Below are 24,038 nucleotides of genomic sequence, written 5' to 3' on the forward strand. Positions count from 1 at the left end.
CGTTGGCCCATTGTTTCTGGGTTCTACTGTCGCATAGTGTTTAGGCAGACCTAAGGACTGTCCTATTCATTCTAGGAGTATTATGACACGCCCCTTTAGGCAGACCGGAACCTGGTCACGTTAGGTGCCCATAGCAACCTATTACATTGGCATATCTCTATAATACTCCTAGAATCTCTGGTACAAGCATCCAGGGCTCTAAATTAACTTTTCGCATCACCAGCCAAAATGACTAGTAGACAACGTTAATCTCACTGGCCAAACACACACTCACTAATCATAATGGGTCAAAGTGGCTAGTAAGTTGGTCTTTTCTACCAGCCAAACTGAAATTTCACCAGCATATGGCCGGTTGGCTGGTTTAGAGCTCTGCAAGCATCATCTGTGGTACTAACTGCACATTACGGTGGTACGACGTAACTGTTCATCAAGCCAGCCAAAAACATGAATGTGATGTATGCTGTGGTAGGTGGAAGTATGGTAGTATTATGATACAATTATTCTGCCTCTGTCCAAGACAAAATTTTCTTCGGGACCAATAAAAAGAATCTAGAATCTTGAGTCTTGAATCTCTGAGAGTATTTCTAGAGCAGTTGGCTTCTCACACTACTGAAATTTCTGCCTCGGTCGCTACTTTCCTCACAGGAGAGAAAGGCCCCAGGGGTTTCCCAGGTGGGGAGGGCCCGCCTGGAGACTGTCGGGGTACCGAGCGAGGCCCACCTGGACTTCCTGGCCCACCTGGTCCTGCAGGCCATCCAGGTAACTGATTCAGGAACCCTTACAGATTCACACAACAGGAAACACAGGGAAGGTCATCTTCAAAGGTCATCCATTTTTTTCCCGTCCCTTCCACAAAATTAACAGGGTCGAGAAATGACTTTAAGATACCTATAGATGTAGCATACACACACACACACAGACACATAGACACACACACACACACACACACACACACACACACACACACACACACACACACACACACACACACACACACACACACACACACACACACACACACACACACACATACACACACACACACACAGACGTGTGTGCACACTCACACACACTCTATGCTCACAAACCTATACATAAATCGAATTCCTTATCTCTGCATTGCCAGGGGTTGTAGGTGAGAAGGGGTCCCGAGCACCGCCAGGTCTTCCTGGTTTTGGGGCTCCAGGTCTCCCCGGGCCTCCAGGACCTCCAGGCTTCTCTGTGCCCGGACCCCAAGGACCGCCTGGGGTACCAGGCCCCCCGGGGCGAGACGGCTTCCCTGGCGACAAAGGTGCTGATTTCATCACTGGACTAAACATATGGCCCAATAGTCTACATTGCTGTTTTATACATTGTTGTAAATGTAGATACTTTCATACTTTCATGCTTTCATGCTGACATGGCATGTTATTTTTCTGCAATATGAAAGTACATACACCTCATCCGCATAAAAGGGTTTCACACAATTACAGTGCACCATGCCATGCATGCTTGGTGTACACACAGCATCTTCGCAATACAACTCCTTGTGCTGTGAATACATTTCAAATGGACAGGAATGGTGGGAGATCCAGGTTTGCCAGGGCGAGGAGGCGTAGGGACCGACGGACCTGCAGGACCACCTGGCCCCCCAGGCAGCAGAGGTCAGACTCCACTCCACACCACACCACTCCACACCACACCACACCACACCACACCACTCCACACCACACCACACCACACCACACCACTCCACACCACACCACACCACACCACACCACACCACACCACACACTGTTATCACACTGTTATCACACCACTCCACACCACACCACACACTGTTATCACACTGTTATCCACACCACACCACACCACACCACTCCACTCCACACCACACCACACCACTCCACTCCACACCACACCACACCACACCACACCACACCACACCACACCACTCCACACCACACCACTCCACACCACTCCACACCACACCACTCCACACCACACCACACCACACCACACCACACCACTCCACACCACACCACTCCACACCACACCACACCACACCACACCACTCCACACCACACCACACCACACACTGTTATCACACCACACCACACCACACCACACACTGTTATCACACCACACCACACCACACCACACCACACCACACCACACCACACCACACCACTCCACACCACACCACACCACACACTGTTATCACAGCACACCACTCCACACCACTCCACAGCACTCCACACCACACCACACCACACCACACCACACCACTCCACACCACTCCACACCACTCCACACCACACCACACCACACCACACCACACCACACCACACCACACCACACCACACCACACACTGTTATCACACCACTCCACACCACTCCACACCACACCACACCACACCACACCACACCACTCCACACCACACCACACCACTCCACTCCACACCACTCCACACACTGTTATCACAGCACTCCACACCACACCACACCACACCACACCACACCACACCACTCCACTCCACACCACACCACACCACACACTGTTATCACACCACTCCACACCACTCCATACCACACCACACCACACCACACCACACCACACCACACCACACCACTCCACACCACTCCACACCACACCACACCACACCACACCACACCACACCACACCACTCCACACCACTCCACACCACTCCACTCCACACCACTCCGCACCACACCGCACCACTCCACACCACACCACACCACACCACTCCACTCCACACCACACCACACCACACCACACCACACCACTACACCACACCGCACCACACCGCTCCGCACCGCACCGCTCCACTCCACACCGCACCGCACCGCACCGCATCGCTCCGCACCGCACCGCACCGCACCGCAACACACCACACCACACCACACCGCACCGCACCGCACCGCACCGCTCCACTCCACACCGCTCCGCACCGCACCGCACCGCTCCACTCCACACCGCTCCGCACCGCTCCGCACCGCTCCGCACCGCATCGCAACGCACCGCTCCGCACCGCACCACACCGCTCCACACCGTTCCGCTCCAAATCGCACCGCACCGCACCGCACCGCACTGCACCGCACCACACCACTCCACACCACACCACACCACTCCACTCCACACCACACCACTCCACACCACACCACACCACTCCACACCACACCACTCCACACCACTCCACACCACTCCACACCACACCACACCACACCACACCACACCACACCACACCACACCGCCCCGCACCGCACCGCACCGCACCGCACCNCACCATACCGCTCCACACCACACCACTCCACTCCACTCCACACCACACCACACCACACCACACCACACCACACCACTCCACACCACTCCGCTCCGTACCGCACCGCTCCGCACCGCTCCGCTCTGCTCCGCTCCGCACCGCACCGCACCGCTCCGCACCGCACCGCACCGCTCCGCACCGCACCGCTCCTCACCGCACCGCACTGCACCGCACCGCTCCTCCGCAACGCACCGCTCCGCACCGCACCGCACCGCTCCACACCACACCACTCCACTCCACACCACACCACACCACACCACACCACACCACACCACTCCACACCACACCACACCACACCACACCACACCACTCCACTCCACACCACTCCACTCCACACCACACCACACCACTCCACTCCACACCACTACACACCACACCACACCACTCCACACCACACCACACCACACCACACCACACCACACCACACCACACCACACCACACCACACCACACCACACCACACCACACCACACCACACCACACCACACCACACCACACACTGTTATCACAGCACTGCCATGCCTTCGCATCACCCTGGTTTTAATCCTAGCCCTTATTTTGTATAAAAGCCCAACCAGGCTTTTCTGATATGCCAGTGTCTGAGGATTTAAAAATATATACGAAGAGCCTCGTTGAAAAATTACGTGCTGTATATCCATTTTTGGAACATTTAGGGAAATTGACATTTTTGTATTGGGCATTGCACTGCATTGGATTGCAAAATGCATTTTGCATAGGCTTAAAAAGTATGTTCTCAAAATATATGAATGACAAGAATTCACACATGCAGTAGATGATAGGACTTCTGAGCAGCCATTTCCAAAAATAAAATGCAAACATCAAAAATGGTGGATATGTCATTTTGCAATGAATCTCTTCATATGCAGTTTTACAAATCCTCAAAAAATGGTCTGAACTGAACATATTTACCTTGGCTATTTTGTTATGTTAACCTATGCATGAATGAAAACATTGATTATCATGTCTTTCTTGATAATGATTCTAATGCAGGTTCTCCAGGCGGTTCTGGCTCTCCAGGCGGGAGAGGCCCTGATGGCTTGAAAGGGGAGCGGGGGCCAAAGGGACCACCAGGCCCCTCAACCTTCATCGACCTGAAAGGAGACCCTGGCCCACCAGGTGAGAATGCGCTCATGCCACACAGACACAGTTGCTACGTTTACATGGGACATTTCATTTTACATGGGACATTTATTCATTCACTTAAGTTCTGAATAAAGCTTAATTCTGAATTATGAATTTGGAAAAAAAAACCATCATGTAAACGTAGTGATAGTGTGTGTGTGTGTGTGTGTGTGTGTGTGTGTGTGTGTGTGTGTGTGTGTGTGTGTGTGTGTGTGTGTGTGTGTGTGTGTGTGTGTGTGTGTGTGTGTGTGTGTGTGTGTGTCTGTGTCTGTGTGTCTGTGTCTGTGTGTGTTTGTACGTCTCATGTGGACAGTTGGACAGTTGGCACCTTCTTGGCAGCCTCCAGAGCTGGTGTCAATGTGTGCATGTGTATGTGTGTACCATACAGTATGTGTATGATTGAAAACCGTTTCAGTCAATTGTATAGTTATGATATTGTGCTACAATATATAAATGAATTAGATTGTCATCTGTACACATCTGAAGATTGTATTTGTGATCATATCTATATTGGTGTGATTATATCTGTATCTATATCTGGTATATGACTATACAGTATATCTATATAGATTGTATCTTGACACTGTGATGTGGCACAGGTCTTCCCGGCCTGAATGGCCCCAAAGGCTCAAAGGGATTTCCTGGATTCCCTGGCAACGCCGGCAGAGACGGAAGCCCAGGGCTAGCAGGACCTCCAGGTCAGTAAGCCAGTGACAATGACAATGACAAATGATGAGTGGAGGTGCAAAACGCACACCAGAAAAAGAGGTGCTGGCAACCAGTAAAACACTTGTAGGAAGAGAGAAGTACAGCACACTCCCGAGTTGCATAAACAAGTTTTTAATGTGACACTGTTTCGGCCTGTCGGTCTTCCTCACGTGGTAACTTCTTTAAACAATTCGGGAGTGTAGGGCTGCAGAATTAATCGAAAATAATCGAAAATCGTGATAAATCGTGATTTCACTCGGGATTTAATCGTGGCAATAGTGATCTACCTGCAAGAGCGTCCTTGAAGCCAGAACATACTGACAGGCTGGTGTTTCTGGCCAGAAATCTGTCCACCTAAGTTCCGTGCTATTGCCTTTACATAATTATTACAATTCATTTTATTTTGCTCATCCCGTATATAATTCATTCGTGGTTATATTTCATTTTTTAATTTAAAAAAAAAACTGCAAAAAAAATCGTGATTAATAATCGTGATTACGATTTTGACCAAAATAATTGTGATTATGTTTTTTTTCCATAATCGTGTAGTCCTACGGGAGTGTGCTGTACTTCTCTCCTCCTGACAATGGCAATGACAAAGCCATGCAGTATGAAAACCATGGTACAGTAGTGTGGTGTCAAATATAAAATTCAACACAGACTTCAAAAGAGAAAGGTGTGTGTGTGCACACGCGTGCACGTGTGTGTGTGTGTGTGTGTGTGTGTGTGTGTGTGTGTGTGTGTGTGTGTGTGTGTGTGTGTGCGTGCGTGCGTGCGTGCGTGCGTGCGTGTGTGTGTGTGTGTGTGTGTGTGTGTGTGTGTGTGAACAGGTCCTCCTGGTGACCCTGGTCTTGATGGATATATTCCCGGTGGGATACGTGGACCCCCTGGCCATAAAGGAGACCGTGGCGGCGTGGGATTTCCTGGTGAGACCTTATGTTCCATTTTTTTATTACCAAATTATTCTTTTCCACATGTTATCCTCTTCTCATATTCTTCTCTTCTATTCTTCTGTGCGTAACGAGCTTTTTTGGGGGGTCTGCCAAGTTAGCCATTCGGAAAACAAGGAAAAGTAAGTTGCCGCGGGTGGGGTCCTGTGATCCAGTTGAAGTCTGTAAGGGCATGGTGGCAGCGCGGGTGAAAAATTGAGTGTTCGTATTGCAGACTTATTGAGGAGATGGAATTGTTTATGGCTGTATGGGGGGTTGGGGGGTTGTTGTGTCCCACAACTGCGAATGGGGAGGTGGTTTGAAATGTTTAATTTTGGTGTGTGTGTGTTTGGGGGGGGTTACCTTTCACAGTGGATTGTAAGTGAAGGCTGATTTGGTGTTAAGATGACGCACAAATGGCTCAATAAACGAATGTTGAATCTCTCTCTCTCTCTCTCTCTCTCTCTCTCTCTCTCTCTCTCTCTCTCTCTCTCTCTCTCTATTTCTCTCTCTCACTCTGAGTAATGAGTGCACTTGTTTGCACAAATACAGGTTTTTTTTATTTTTTATTTTTTTTATTATTATTTATTTTCTTCAAATGCTACTATTACTATGTCAGAACGCTATAAAGGACTTTTAGATAAAGCACAACAAAATACCTCCTCTTAATGTATGTTCTCTACAAGTCTTCTGTTGTCCAGTCTTGCACTTTAAATGTCTGTATGAGCAATGTCTACGTCCATACTGTCTTATGTCCATGTATGAGTACTGTCTATGTCTATACTGTCTATGTCCTTACCTAGATTAGTCTATGTCTGCATGGGAGAGCAAGAAACGCAATTTCAAATTCTTTGTATGACCAGTGCATGTAAAGAAATTGACAATAAACTTGACTTGACTTGACTTGACTTGAATAATGCAACTGGAAGTCACTTTGTGGTGTTTGTGTGTTTTAAATGTCCTCCCTGTCAGGTAATGATGGTATGAAGGGTGTTCCCGGTGGCACTGGCCCCCCTGGACCGAGGGGCATACCGGGCTTTCCCGGAGCCAAGGGAATACCAGGGGACCCTGGCAGAGGATCATATGGCCCCCCAGGGCCAAAAGGACAGAAGGTGAGCTAGCGAGAGGCTACTGAATGAATGACATCTCAGACACCTGCACAAGGTAAGCACAGAGAGCAGCGATGATGTCAGCAACCTGAAACGTCTGCTCTACTGTTCTCTGAGAAAAATGTAAAAAAATCCTTGTGCTTGACCTTAGTGTCTTATTTAGTGTGCGAACCTGCTACTCTGAACTATACTTTTTGGGTCAACGCACCTACTAATTTTTCTAAACATCTAGAGTGCAAAACAATACCCTTGCCTCCAGACACCTGCACAATATGTAGACAGGTCTTAAGTTTTTCAGAAGACGTGTGGTATGTGTTTGCGTCTGTGCATGTGTGTGCGTCCGTGCGTGTACCATGTGTGTGTGTGTGTGTGTACTCCACTAAAACATTTGTTGTGACTCTAGGGGGAGCCTAGCCCTGGCTGCAGCGGTCTAGGACGGAAAGGAGAGAAAGGCCAGAGAGGAGGTCCAGGATTACCCGGGCAAGACGGAGGTTATGGACCTGGGGGAGACCCTGGTTACCGAGGTGAGAATGTTTTACAGAGATTGTGGCTTTACCTGAAGAAGGTCGGATGACCGAAACGTTGTATTAAAGTTTGTTGGTGGAATGGACAGTGTGCGGGATTTCTTTACATTGGAATGACAACCCCACTGGGATAATATCCTACGCACCTGCCCAACTACAGAGGTGTGCAAAAGCGTCTTTGTTGAACAGAGATTGTGGCGCCTTATGCGAAGGTCAAGACATCCACACAAAGCCCTCAGGATTTGGGATAGAGTTGTACCATAGCTTTTAAAAGGAAGAGCATGTGTTGGAAAAGTCCTCCGGCACAGTACAGACCTGGTGTCAAACCTGCAACGGTCACAGCAAACACCGGTATGGGTGTAGGGATGTTAACCGGTAACCATTTAACCGATAGTCGACCGGATCAACTTTAACCAGTTAAAATGTTCTGCCATCGGTTAACCGGTTGTAATAATAATAATATTAATTATAACAATAATTTCCTCCCAAAAAGCCCCAATTTTGAGGTTTTAGTACGATAATTCAGCATTTTCCATCTGGCAACAGTGACTGGACATGGCAGGTCCTGTCTGCGCAGCAAAAAAAAGGCTTATGTGAGAAATACAATTTAAAAAAATCAGTGCTGTGCATATGCAGGCACGCAAACGTTGTATAATTTAAGATTACCGGATAACCACTTAACCACCAGTTAATGAGTCTCAGTAGCCGGTTAAGAGTTTTTTCAATTTTCACCATCCCTATATGGGTGGTAAGCACACTACTCAGTGAGCTGGCCTTTTGCCTAAGTTGGTAGTGTATCTGTATCTGTATGAGCCATTGAGAGGGAGGTTGACCAATTTTCCATACCAAGCACTGGTAGCTGGCATCCATTCACATGTTAGGCCAGGGAAGATATCCTGCAGGGTATCTGCTTAGGTGTGGTGATCACAGTACTGCTTACTGTACAGCAAATAGCATCCCCTGGTTGGAGAGGTGGTTGTTTTTCGCATTCAGTCTGTGAAACGGTGCAGTTATGGCACTAAGGAGCTTTGACTGTGCTTTAGCGGCTAGCTTTCTTCTCCCTCTGGTCCCCTGCTGGGCTGGCTCCAGAATAGTGCCTGCCTGTCTTGAAATACATCCTGTATCCAGGTAACATCTCCTGGGTAATACTGTAATGATGAGAGGCCATTTCCCTCTCCTGATGGTGGTTAAGTAGAGTAGAGTTAAAGCCACAAAGACACAAGCACATAGACTAATCAACATGTATTCTTATTATCTTCTTCAGTTATTATCAGGATCACGTATTATCATGAATTATCATCATGAAAAGTTTGACTTTGTAGAAAAGAAAACATCAATCACCTACTCATCAATTGTCATATGTTTCGTCATTACACATACACAAATGGCCATGTGCATGTCATGTTGTCAGCCTGTGTTGATGTGTGGCCCCTGCCGTGGCTCTAACGGTGGGGCACTTGGGCTGCTATGTTGGCGACCCGGGTTCGATTCCGGCCTGGGTCCTTTACCGATCCTTCCCCACATCTCTCTCTCCCACATGTTTCCTGTCACTCTCTCACTGTCCTGTCCTAAGCAAAGTTACTAAAGACCAAACAAATATTTTTAAACCTGATGATGATTTTGTGTATGTGTCCTGCTGTAGGACCCCCGGGGCCACCTGGAGCTCCTGGGGAATCTACCCAACCTGGCAGACCAGGAAACCCTGGACCCCCTGGACCCATTGGTAGGTGGCCAATCTTGTCAGCCATGTAAGGGGTTTTTAGGGGTGCTGTGGCACAGCGCGCTAAGCCCCCCACATTTGGGCTGGCATGGCCATGGGGACCCCGATTCGAGTCCGGCCGGGTCATTTCCAAGCCTTTCCCCATGAGTGCGTCTTAATATGGGACCTTGCCTCCTCCACTTGTGCTTGTCTCCTCGTCCCGCCTCCTGGCCCCTCCTCCGTGGAGAAAACGATAAAGTTTCCCAGTTGTCAGCCTAGCCACAACAACTTTTGAGGGACTGTTTTTCATTCACCATCCCAATTGCAAAAGAGAAAAAGACTCTACAATTGAGCTTTTGCAAGATATTGAAATATAATGCTGTTGTCAGTGATGTCATCATGACGAGAAGCAAGTGGAGGAGGCAAGTGGAGGAGGCAAGGTTGCATATTAAGACACACTCCATATCTCTATCCTGTTCATTTCCTGTCTCCTCTCACACTGCCTCACTGTCATAATAAAGGCCCAAAAATAACCCACAACATACTTAAAAAAACAAAGGTGTTGTTAATATATTCTTAATTATTGAATAGTTGATGGATATGATACAACAAATCTGTCGTCTAAAACTGAAACCGGTGACATTTTAGCATGATTAATTGGAAGAATAGGTTGAACTCCTGCATCTGATATAGACTAAATATGCTGACACATGGTGTTTAATTGACTGTACTGTACACCTACTTTGACTGACAACAAAACAGGTTAGTCGACACTTAAGGCAACTGAAGAGAAATATTCGGCTGTGGGATTGGGATATTGGGTTGTCCGACAGCTTGTGTGTACGTATGTGTATCCACAGCTTAGTAAATGTGACATATGGGGATATGATGTCTCTGTAGCCCCTTAATGCACACCATACCTCCAGAGGCATGCTGTAATAATCATTGAAAAGTTAGCTACCATAGTACTACACTACTATGACATAACACAGAGCCTTTAGTAATGCACTACCACTTGGTCATTGTCATTTTGGTAACAGCACATTTATAACACCATGTCTTAACGGGTTGATGTGCCGTGTTTTTGTCCCAGGGCCTCACGGCCCTCCTGGCTACATCGGGCCCAAGGGCATGAAGGGGAATCCTGGGCGTGACGGTATCCCAGGGCGCACTGGGCCGAAAGGAGAGCCAGGTAAAGCTCCACGTTGTCATCGAGAACTGCATGTCAGCCTGAACATACAGTAGATGACATGTATGTAAACATTTTGTGTATCATTTATGTTTCTATCATTTCTAATGACTGTGAAATGGCTGTGTTGTTTTCCCATCAGGACCTGGATCTTACATACCAGGCCCACAAGGAGCAAAGGGCAGTACAGGTGAGACACATTAGGAGCCACTGGGTGCCAAGCCAAAGATGGCCAAGTATTTGTCGTTCCACAATTGTGCAGAATGAATTCCATGGGAATGCAGAGCATCACTTTCTGTTTTGCCAGGGCCTAAGGGTGACCAAGGCCCTCCAGGGTATCCAGGAAGTGCATCCCCTGGACCGAAGGGTGATGGTGGACTGCCGGGACCCCCTGGGTGGAGGGGGCCAAAGGGCCCCAAAGGGGACAGCAAGTGCTGCAAAGACGGAGAGAGAGGAGACCCTGGATACCCCGGACGTCCTGGGAGTGAAGGTAATGTGTGATTTGGTGGTTGTGGCCTTGTACTGTATCTCACCCATTTATGCAACTGGAAAAGGCCCTAAAAGCATCGGACCAACACAGCACATTAGTTAACGTACATTCAGCCTTTGTCAATGTATAATGTATAATGCTTGTTAACATATTTTGTATTCTTCTGACTTACTGTGTTTTTTATGTAACTGGAAAAGGCCATAAAAGCCTTGGACCAACACAGCACATTAGTGCTTTCAGTCATTTTTAATATATAATTGCTTTTAAAGACATTTTTTTTTCTTCCGAATTATTGTGTTTTGGCGTACCGCAGGACCTTCAGGGCCTCCTGGTAAACCTGGTGACCCAGGCCCAGGATATGCAGGCGAGAAGGGAGACCGTGGCTTTGCAGGACCCCCTGGCGCTAAAGGACCTCCGGGCAGCATTGGCCCTCCAGGACGGGAGGTCAGAAATCCTGTTAAAAAAAACAAGTGCATTGAAGCGATATTCCTTGAAGCTTTGAAGTTTGTATGATTTCTTCTTGATTGTGTAGACCAGTGTTTCCCAACCTTTTTTGTCTCGTGTACCCCCTAAGCATTTTCGTTGTGCAATGAGTACCCCCTAAGTCAAGTTTTATATCGCTTTCTCTATCCCAATGTAACTAAGCTCCAAGTATTTGTTAAAATTACATTTTTCCAAGTACCCCCTGCAATGTGCTCGCGTACCCCTAGTGGTACACGTACCCCTGGTTGGGAAACAGTGGTGTAGTTGAGCTAGCCTGGGTCTGTGGCACAAGATTTCATCCATTTCATAGATGAACACATGTACGGTAGCTAGGCCTGTCCAAGCTCAATTAATTCATTTTCTTTTACCTGTCCAGGCTGCAGATGGAATTGAGCTATATAGCTATAATCTGGCATAAGTCATGTTTTTACTTTTGTAAACAATGTCTTTTGTGCATGGTCCCTGCTGAACGAAACCAAATAAACTAAACTACAAGAGCTTTATAGTCGTGATAGCCAGTTGCTATGATAGATGAGCATCAATCAATCCTTTCACTTTACTTGACTGTGAATTGAGTTTTGATGGTCTGATGATGTCTTGCCATTCACAGGGACCAGGGTCTTACCCAGGTCGACCCGGCCCAGATGGGGACCCAGGATCACCTGGCTACCCCGGACCTCCAGGTACCGTATGCCAGTATTACCAGCCATCATGATGATGATGATGATGATTATAATTACGGCTATTATTATTATTGACCATTATTATTTCATTTCATCGTATATGTTTTATATAGTGGAATTTATTCTAGAATCTGTAGTCCTACATTAGGAGGGAGGGAGGGAGGGATTGGGATATTCTCTCTATTTGTACTACCATGTTTGAATATGATTCAAAGTTTGAGGACATTCATGTGACTTTCATGTAATTCTTTTTTGAAAAATCAATAAACACAATTTAAAAAAAGAAAAAAAATAGTATTACCACCGCTACTTTACCAACTATGGTTTAAGATCTACAACTTGGCTGGAAGGAACTATTGCTAATAGAATTACAGTAGTATCAGTGTAACTATATACATCTGAAATGCTCTGCGCTTGTGCTCAAAGGCTTATTTGAGCTATGTGAAATACTGCATTGAACAGTAGGCTTAAAAATAAATAAATAAAACACTTAACACTCCAAGGGAAAGCAGTGCATTGTGTATTGCCTCACAGTGACATACTAACCCACACATTTCACTGTGGTGTGCAATATCCTAGGCGACCCTGGGTCATCCACTTACATTCCAGGACCTCCAGGTCCGCCCGGTTTGCCAGGGCTCCCCGGGCCCCCCGGCCCCCAGCCCGCGCCGATATACAAGCCCTACGTGCCAATACCTGGCGACCCGGGCCGCGAAGGACCGGCAGGCAACCCCGGACTACCTGGTGACCCAGGATACATTGGAAAAAAGGGTGCTCATGGTGAGTTGACTTCTGTTTCCCATCAAATCACATACATCCAGTACTATATATAAATGGAAATAATGGCAAATAAGATGTCTACCTCCCAGTATGCCCTTTTCAAATGTCTTCAGTAAAAGGTCTCTAGCACAGCTAATCTAAAATGAATGGCACTGAATGTGGTGAAATGGTTGTGATGTGTTGTATATGTTCACAGGTAGGCCTGGCCCTAGGGGGCCGCCAGGCACTGGATGGCCAGGACCTCCAGGCTTTCCTGGGGTAAAAGGAGACAGAGGACCCTTTGGCCACAAGGGTAAGATTCAAGGTTTACCTGATGCTGAAATTAATTTCCATGAGTAGGTAGATGCTTTTAAGGTGCACTGTGTAATATTTTTAGTAGTTTATTTCCAGAATTCATGCTGCCCTTTCACTAATGTTGCCTTTTTCATGAATATTTACCACCACCATCAAATTCTAAGTATTCATTATGACTGGGAAAATTGCACCTGTCATACATGAAAAGGGGGATCTTCTCCATGGTCTGCCATTTTGAATTTACAAAAATGGGCATTTTTAGCCGAAATACTTACTCTACTTTGGTCATACTAGTAGTTAATTAATTAGTAAATATTCATGAAAAGATCAAATTTGGCAATAGACAGCACAGTTTCACTGAACAGTGTAGTTGCAATACCTACTCTGGCCACATCTTACACAGTGCACCTTTAAATGCATGGGTAGGTTAAATACAATAGTGAGTGTGAGCCTGCATGCCAAGGACATTACTCTATCAGCCTTATACCTTCCCTGGGGTGCATTTCCGGAACGTTAGCATGTTTTGACAGATTAACTTGGTAAGTATCTACTCACTTCAAGCCGAAATACATGTTTCTCGAAGCCCAGAGAAGTATGGCTACTTTCCCGAGTCCCCACGGCAACCGCTATTCCGACATAGCGCTATTCCGACATGCCGCTATTCCGAAACTTTTTATCCCCACGCAAGCGGTGTGCCATTGAAATTGGGTAAGGGTTAGGGTTAAGGTTAAGGTTAAGGTTAGGGTTAGGGTTAGGGTTAGGGTTAGGCCTATAGGCTTCTTAAAAAAATGTCGGAATAGCGGCATGTAGGAATAGCGGTGGACGGTGGACATTAACGTCGGAATAGCGACATGTCGGAATGGCGCCACGTAACCCCACACGGCTACTTACTTTCCCCTCTCCACAGTGTGCGAGCATTGAATCAACAAGAGAAAACGAGGAATAGCCTTCTGTTTTTGCTGAGTCATGTCTCAGCTGTTTCCTCCAAGAACACACCTTGTAAGTTCTTAGTGAAAAAACACGGCCATGGCAATAGAATCTGACACCGTCCGCACTGATAATTTATTTTTATCTGCATGCCAATTGGATTTCGTTTCATTTCGAGGTGTAATTTGTAGAATTTTTGGATAATAAAGTATTGTTTACTCCCGCAAATTCACCAGTTAAGTTGTCAATACCCTAAAAAAATGAGCGTGAATTGCATTATGTAGCCTAGTGGTATTCACGCTTGCACCGCAATGAGAAGACATGAGTCACGCAGGTTCGAATCCACATGGTTGTGTCACAGGTAGGGGGTGCGCATTTCCAGGCGGCACCCCCGTTTGATACCAAATACCCCGAGTAACAAACTGTACACCACAGACACACCATGACAACAAAATGAGTTCACAAGTATATTTTATTAATTAAATAGCCTATCACTAAAAGTCTTTTTGGAGGAAGACAAAAGTTCAGTCAATGTGCACGGGCCTACGGTACCACTCAAAGTTCATGTCCTCAGTCCTGTGTGGGCCCATGCCTCGGAGTGGGGTAGACAGGCCAGCAGCAGCCCAAAATCCGGGTGGCTGCATGTGCGGGCTCCTCTGTCACTCACAACCCCCTCATCTTCGATGCAACTGCCAGCTGGAGGAACCAGTGGGGTTGGTTTGAGCACAGACACAAATGGGTGGCTACTGATCACAGCACACGTTGAAGTTCAAAGCACTGCATGCATTTCACTACAAACTGGGCAGGTGAAGACACAGCAAACTGGGAGCACTCTAGTGCAAATAAAGGAGTAGCCAACTCCACTTTATGTGTGCACTGGCAACCCCACATGGCAGTAAGTAGCCAATGTCTGTTCAAACGCGACTGGTCTCTAGGGGGGAAGTGCGGGAGCCAGAGACAGGTGCAAGAGTCAGAACCGATCCGAATGAGAGCGGGAGGGAGAGAGGCTGATCACATCGAGTGATAGGAGAGGAGGGAGAGAGCGAGATGCACGAGAGCAGCAGATCAAGGAAGGGCTGCGGGTTTGAAGGCCGCAGCGACCAGGTGTGAGAAACTGAAACACTTATCTTGCCGGGGGCGGCCGAAATAGATCTATTATTTTGTGCATTACACACACGTGCAGCCAAGGGAAAATGTGTTACACTGTAGGGTACAAAACATTATTTCACATTTTTTTGTCAACATACTACACAGTGGATACGAACCCGCTAGGCTCACGTCTTCCCATTGACAGGCAAGCGAGGCTACGAAATGGAATTCACATCGAATTTTTTGGGGAGTTGACACTTAAACTGGTGAATTTGCGGGAGTAACCAATACTTTCTAATCCAAATATTTCACAAATTACACCTCGAAATGAAGTGAAATTCAATCTGTATGCAGCTAAAACTATATTATTAGTGTGGGAGACATCAGATTCCAAGGACATGACATCTTTTTTTCACGGACATATGATATGACGTGGATTTGTGTTCTGAACACTCTCGCAGCTGTATCATGAGTTTGTGTGCATGTCGATTGTTTTTCAGTGCTTTTGCAAACAGGATTAAAAGATATTGACACATTTGTGGTCAAATATGTACTACAAGTTTAGCTAATGGGTGGAGTCACACTCTGAAGTAGACTAGCACTGTGTGTTACTTGGGGTGGCTTAGGTGATGTCTGGACTCAATGGATCTACTCCAGCTGTACTTCAACTTCACGTCAACTCCACTGTCGAGATACGGATAGGAGGCGCCCCACTTTCAAAGTCCCCACTACTTCAAAGTGCGCATTACTCCAAACAGTAGTTACTTCGTGTGCTAACGTTCGAGACACAGGAGTTAGCAACTTTTATAGTATCTACTCCACAACGTTGCTACTAGTCTGTTAGCAACTTCGCAATGGAGAAACGAAGCCCAGAGTTGCTAGGAAATTAGCAACTTCCCCGCTGAGAGACGCACCTCTGATCAGTTTCAGTGCCTCAACCACACATATTTCATAAACATGAAATACAAATGGGTATGTATAATGTCCAGGGGTGTCGTACAGGGAGGTAAAGTTTGACTGAGTTACCAGGGTCCCATGTATATAGGGGGTCTGATTTGGGATGTCAAACTCAGGCCCGGGGGCCAAATTTGGCCCGCGGAACCATTTTATTTGGCCCGCGAGATCATTTCAAATGTGTATTACAGTTGGCCCACATACACCATTAATGTATAGCGTAACATGACTTGAACATGGAATTTGCTGCGTCACAGGATGTGCAGATACATTTTAACTAACAAATATGATGGGAAAGACTGTATGCACAATTTAACTAAGAGTATGAAGTGCATGCATGCACAATTTTAGTCCATTTGTAAAAATAATTGTTGAGATCGGCCCGCGACTTCGTTCCAGATTTTGATTTTAGCCCTCAGTCAATTTGAGTTTGACATCCCTGATGTAGATATATGGCTGAGGGGGAGTCCATCGGAGCTGATTGGCCCAAAGTTTGCTGCTACGCCGCTGATAGTGTTCACAAGGCATCTCCCACTGCTGACGTTTGTGCACGGTCCTGAATGTGTGAATGTCTGTCCATGCCCTTCTCTTCTCTCTCAGGCCCTGATGGCGATAGGGGACCACCTGGTGTGAAGGGCCAGCGTGGTGTGCCTGGCTCTGGGACAGGTGGCGCTGCTGACAGCTTCTTTCTGGCTCGCCACAGCCAGAGCACCCATGTACCCATATGCCCCCAAGGCACCACCCACATCTACAGCGGATACTCCCTGCTCTTCATCAATGGCAACGAGAGAGCGTATGGCCAAGACTTGGGTAGGAAGCAATCGCAGCTCTTTTACATGCTTTCACATCGATGCAACATATTGTCTTAATGTAGCACAATAGAGTACATGCAGTACATATGCACACATGACAATACATGTACTGTACATGAATAATTACATATACAATAACAGACACATCTCCATAAGCTATTGTAACATACAGTATTTAATAGCTATGCCTTTCATCTATTTTCAATTATAATGATGAATTTCAGATGGCTTTTGTAGAGCTTTATTTGATGACAATTTCTTCATTTCACCAGTTTTGTTTCTCAATATACTATATTTTTAATCAACACAGGAGTTCAGTTGTACATGTTGTACAGTAGGCCATGAATGCTATACATACAAATATAAAGACATGTAGGCTATTACTTGTGCCTGTGTGTCTTATTTGTGTCAATGTGTGCCTCATCTTTTCCAGGTACATCTTCTACAAAGCTGTCACTACACTGAACTTAAACTTACTGGACTGTGTTCATCTGCAAAGGACTGTGCACCTTGTAGGGAAGCTGAAATCTCAGTATACTTTGTATAATGACAATAAAGGCTTTCTGTTCTATTTTATCTTTTCCAGGTACAATGGGAAGCTGTTTACCCCGTTTCTCCACCATGCCTTACCTCTTCTGTGACACGGACTCTACCTGTCGCTACGCTGCACGCAATGACTACTCCTACTGGCTGTCCACAGACAAGACCCTGCCAGTGAACATGCACTCTGTCAGCGGTGCAGTGCTGTCAGAATACATAAGCAGGTCTCTAGTGCCAACACACACATGTGCCCAAAGCCCGCTCTAGGATCAGCTGGGGCCCCAAGCGAAATTTCAAAAGAGTGAACATTTGACAGAAATTAGCCACTACTGAAGCAAAGTGTGAGCTGTTTTTCACCATGGGGGCCCCAAGCGGCTGCCTGCCTAGCCTGGTGACAAGATGCGCCTCTGCATGGTCCAATTACTGTAATTCCTCAATTCATAGCCTCAAATACGTAGAAGACTGATTCTTTTGGTAACCTGGTCTTAAACAATCTCATTAAATAAAATGTCTTTTTGTATTGAAAGCCTCCTTCAAATTGCAGCCTGCCCTTATTTGTGGGTTTTTTTTTGTTAGTAGTAGTCCTGACTATAACTTGAGGAAATACGGTAACTGGTTTATTACTTCCGTAGCCTCTTGCAGATGGGCCTGTCGACGGGTCTACTCACTTTTTGATGAAATCGTTCAACTGCATCATAACAACATTGCTAGCCCATGACATTACAGAGAGCCTTAACTCAATTAGCACAGAGCTTATGTAATAACCCTGCTGTCCCCAAAATTGTAATGGCTATGTCTTACTCTGTTACTTAAGGCTCTCTGCACTGTCATAGCAATGTTGTTATGATGTAGTTGAGCATTTTCATCAAATAGTGAATAGTCAAGCGCCGACCTCATCTGCAATAAGAGGCTACGAAACAGATCAAGACTTGGTCATTAAACTTTCTGCGATAATAAGGTTATAACAGAGGCTCCTCCAAGTCTGCGCCAAGGGGTTAGAATGTAGTGCAATGAAGACGCAAAAAGTCCCTCCATAACTTACATGTATTTTCTCCTTATTTTCTGCCAACAGGTGTTCTGTTTGTGAGACCACATCCAATGTGATTGCCATTCACAGCCAGTCCATTACTACCCCACACTGTCCCAATGGTTGGCGCTCTTTGTGGACTGGATACTCTTTTGTCATGGTACAGGCATTTTTTTCCCCCTTCATATGTGAAAATAACCACCTACTGTATGTTGTTTTCTCATATTCTTATCTCTTTTACATTGCATGACATTACATTACTTAGCATTTAGCAGATGCCTTTGACCAAGGCGACTTACAAGGAGAGAGTTTAAGCAAGAACAGGGTGAGGCGCAGTGTACAATTGCAACACTGACATCATTGTCCAACACAAAGTAAAGAAGACGACGTAGCAAAGAATAAGATGCTTTAAAAAGTGGGGAAAGGTAAACAAAGACATAAAGGTGCAGCGTGCAGTTGCAACACTGACAGCATTGTCCAATACATGGTAAAGGATGCAGCATACAATAATAAGAAGGGTAACAAGGCATTTAGGATAATAAACGAAGACATCTAGGCACATATTTTTTGTGTTGTCCTCTCTCCTTCAGCAAACGGGGGTGGGTGCCGAGGGCTCTGGGCAGCCCCTGGTCTCTCCAGGCTCCTGTCTAGAGCAGTTCCGCCAGGTGCCCTTTATCGAGTGCCATGGCCGCGGCACCTGCAACTACTACCCAGACTCCTACAGCTACTGGCTGGCCACACTAGATCAGAGATACATGTTCAGGTACAGTGAGCGCACACAGGCATTTTATTTTTTATTTATGTTCTTGTATTCATTTCAATTCATTTACATTGCTTTGTTATATTGTACTGTTAAATATTTGGCAGAATGTAGTAAAGTACGTATATTATTAGTTTCCACATTTGAATCTGCCGTGTCATGAAGTTCTTAACTCTGTTCTACTTCAATAGCAAACCGGTACCCAAGACTGTGAAGGGTCGATTCTTGGACAGTGTCATCAGTCGCTGCCGTGTCTGCATCAAGTAATTGAAAAAGACTCCTCTCTCTCTCTCGCTCTCTGTCTGCTCCCCCACACACACCTTTCTCTCTCTCTGTCTGCTCCCCCACACACACCTTTCTCTCTCTCTCTCTCTCTTGCTATCTCTCTCTCTCTCTTTCTCTCTCTCTCTCTCTCTCTCTCTCTCTCTCTCTCTCCTTCTCCCCCACACCCCCCTCTCTCTCTCTCTCTCTCTCTCTCTCTCTCTCTCTTTCTCTTTCTCTCTCTCTCTCTTTCTCTCTCTCTCACACTCTCTCTCTCTCTCACACACACACACACACACACACACACACACACACACACACACACACACACACACACACACACACACACACACACACACACACACACACACACACACACTACAAGTGAATTACACATTAATAATACGTTGTATACATGAATAATAAGTTGTATACAGTTAAGGTTTTATAACCCTCTATTTGAAGTATGTTAGGCCATTGATTTTGAATGGCTAGCTCTGTTGTTAAAATAAATTCACATTTTATGATTTTAGATATGATTCAGTTTCAGTTGTCTTTCTTAAATCCACTTTTTTATTTTGTATTCTGATGCGATTTTGTAAATATACTGTAATTGCTTTAATGTGGGAATAAATCATATGATTGTGTTGAGTACAATAAAATGTTTCCACCTTGCATGTAATTAACAGTAATACACAGTATATATTACTGTCATTCTTGTCCGGAATTAATTGTCTTCGTCACCACTATGCTTTCATACGTTAAGGGGGAAAAGTTCTGACAAGCACGTCTACAGTCTGAAATAAAGTCCCCTCCTCTCCATGTTGTGATATATGTTTGCTATAAAATGCTAAAATAAACTCCACCACCACATGCCTGTTCATTTGTGATCGGGTCTGACTTCCAGTCAGACAGTCTTTTGATTCCTCTTTAATCCATGGACATGCAGTGCTGTGATGTGTCTTTCTTTTATTGGGGGAAAGTGCTGTGTAATGGATTGTATTTCATTGTCTGGTTCTATTTAATAGTGGGGTGGCTGGTATGGGTGAACTGGGGGGTGAATGGATGCCATGTCCCCTTCCAGGGGCGTAGCAGCAAATTTTAGGCCCTATGCACAATCAGCTCCGATGACCCCCCCAAACCCTATATCTTCATAAATCGGACTGTGTGTGGGCCCCCTATATACATGGGGCCCTGGTGACTCAGTCACACTTTACCCCCCTGAACGACACCCCTGTCCCCCCCCCCTCATCCTGGCTGTCAGAGAGGAGCCCATAATGTCTCCATTCCCCTTGGCGGGAAGGTGATAATCACAAGGGCAATTGGACCCAAAGGCAAAGGCACAGTAACCCCATGCCGCCCATGACTCGCTCAGAGCTGGACTGGGGGAGAAACAGGGCCCGGGCACTTTTAAGGCTTAAAAGGCCCCCTAGTAATTAGTGACTACCGGTAACCGGTGGGCCCTGCACCCTTGTGGCTCCCTATTTTCAGAAATGCAAAAAATAAAATGAACTTTTTTTCTTTTTTTTTACATTTCAAAAAATAGGGACCCACAAGGGTGCGGGGCCCACTGGAAAGTGCCCGCTATGCCAGATGGCCAGTCCAGCCCTGCACTTGCTCATTCCAAGTTATCAATCTCCCCACAGCAGTGACACGGAGCAATGGGAAATGTGCCCATTGGAATGTCATACTACAAGGGCCTGATTTAGAAAAGCATCTCCTCAATGGTGTGCACACCTCTCAGCACATGTGAAAGTACTGCATTTATGGCCCTGGAAGCGCTTGTTGTCTGGCTCGCAGTCTTTTATATTGGAATAGCATAGATATGTCCTGGCTCACACAGCTGCTCGTCCTGGTTGGACTAAGATTTCATGTCGACGATATAAAGCATTTTGAACTCCAACCAGAAATTACTACAGGGATGCCAATGTCCAAACTATGTATTCAAATAGGCCTACAAACCTGTTTGTGGGAAGAATACTACATTTTAAAACAGGTTTGGTGGGAATGTTACTCATCACACAGTTTACTGTTTAGTCATATTTGTAGCTGTTGTTCCTGTCATAAAGGCACTCAAAGCAGCACCACTTTCGTCTCCTGGGGAAAAAAACATAGGGAGCAATTCTAATTTTCATGTTGACGGCAAAAAAAGCGTGATGTTCCTAAAATGAGGAGAAGTCCATTATCTTGCCATGCTGAAGGGCTGCTGTTTCAACAGGCCTCTTCCAGCTGCATGTGTGCATCCAAACGGATTTTATGACTCGGACATTTCTCCATCCATGAGGTCACGGAGTATTCACTCAGGTGCAGTTAAAGCTAATTTGCTCATGCTTGAATACTTGAACATGGATAGGATACGCAAGGATGGATTACTGCATGGGCCTACCGGGCCCAGGTCCAGGGGGCCAAGTGCCAAGGAGGCCCTGAAGCCCAAGCCTCTATATTTCCTCTTTTCATATTGCATCAAAACACTTTTAACAACAATGTTTTAAAATTGTTCTCGGGGGACATACCCACAGACCCCAAACCACATAGGGTCTCTAACATCGGGCCTAAAACCTTTTTGTTTTTGGTCTTTTTTAACTTTATTGATGACAGGACAGTCTGAGAGGTGGACAAGAGGTGAATGGGGAGAGAGACGGGGACTCGAACTGGGACTCGAACCTGGGTCGGCCGCATGGCAGATGAGTGCCCTACCGTTAGGCCACGGCAGGGCCTGGCCTAAAGCTTTTTATAGACTACCCAACATCCATGGATGGGGGCCCCTTCTTGTTGTCTGGCCCAGGGGCCCATGGGGTCATAATCCGTCCCTCTTACCCTCTCTTGGCAACACAGTGTACTAACATGACGTCAGGGCAGCACGTGTATAAAACTTGTTCTCTGACCCCAATCGGCAAAGGAAATCTGCCACTGGGAATCCAGAATTCATCAGCCAGTCCTCACCCATCCAACATCACAGAAATGCACATCTTTCATCCTTGCTGCGCTGCCATTGTGGCCTACCTCACTTTTGGTGTGGATGGAGGGTCTCCCGGTCTTTCAGAGATGCGGACGCAGACATCTGAGAGAGAATCTTTCGCTGCTCCGAAACACAAGGTAATACGTTTTCATAACAAAAATTCTCAGTTTTGTAGGCTTATTATTACACACCTTTTTATACAAGCCCTCAGGAATGTTTATGTGGAGCTATCCGTGGTGCTGATCATTTTAATCATTTTAGCTGATTAGTTATGGGGCTGTTCCACCACAAATTAAAAAAAAATGCAAATTATGAAGTGATAATAATGAGCAACATACAACTGGCTACAACCAACGCAGATGATAGTTCCAAGTGCTTACACCAGAGTATTGCTGTTTTACAGTCAGTGCTAAAGCTGTAAAATGCATTAGCCCGCACTGAGAATGTTGAGAAAAGGTAATAATGCAACAGTGAAAAGCAATGCACTCTCGGCCCTACCGTGGCGCAAATGGTAAGGCACTTGTTTGCTATGCGGCCGACTCGGGTTCGACTCCCGGCCCGGGTCCTTTGCCGACCCTTCCCCATCTCTCTCTGCCCACTCACTTCCTGTCACTACCTTCACTGTCCTGTCAAATAAAGGCAATAAAAAGCCCCAAAAAAATGTCAAAAAGAAAAGAAAAGAAAAACAATGCACTCTGTTCTCTGTTACCAGATATCTTCCACACTAAACCCTCTTCAGTTGGCCTTGACTCTTCTCCAATTTGATGGTGGACTGCAGGAGAGTGGAACTCTGACCCACAGTAGTGATGATGTTGACGGGAGGTCACTGGGAAGGCGGGAAGAACAGGAATTCGACAAGAGCAAGCGCAGCCAAGGATCACAGGAGGGATGCACTCTCTACTACAAGACATGGCGCTGCTTTGGCTGGGCCCAGGACAAAGTCATCTGAAAGGGCCCCCCACTCAATACATACACTGTAATGAGAACCCAATTCTGGTCCCCCTCTGTTCCTGGGCCCGGGACAACTGTCCCCTTTGTCCACCTCGTCAGCTTCCCTGCTGCTGATTAATCCATTTTGGAGTTGTCATTATGACGATTATGTTGCCTGAGAACACTTACTGGCCAAAACACATGTTTGCGTTTATTTATCTTATTTATTGCAACATGATTGAGTATAAACCAGTGACATCTTAAATTCTAAAGTTACAAATGACCAAATAAAACACTCATATGAACATTAAATAGTCTTGGTGTCTGTTATATATACCTGTTAGTTTATCTTCATTGTGAAATTCCTTGTCAAACAGAACATTGCAATACACTACTCCCCTATGCATAAAATTACTGAAGGTGATG

General features: G+C 46.1%; 1 pseudogene; it reads left to right on the top strand.

Moving 5' to 3' along the window:
• The window catches only part of LOC134466005 (collagen alpha-5(IV) chain-like), a 48,202-nt pseudogene extending 25,414 nt beyond the window's left edge, over window positions 1-22,788 (top strand).
• The last annotated feature ends 1,250 nt before the right edge of the window (window positions 22,789-24,038 follow it).

This window comes from Engraulis encrasicolus, chromosome 16 (assembly GCF_034702125.1).
Source record: "Engraulis encrasicolus isolate BLACKSEA-1 chromosome 16, IST_EnEncr_1.0, whole genome shotgun sequence".
In the NCBI taxonomy this organism is placed as follows: Eukaryota; Metazoa; Chordata; class Actinopteri; order Clupeiformes; family Engraulidae; genus Engraulis; species Engraulis encrasicolus.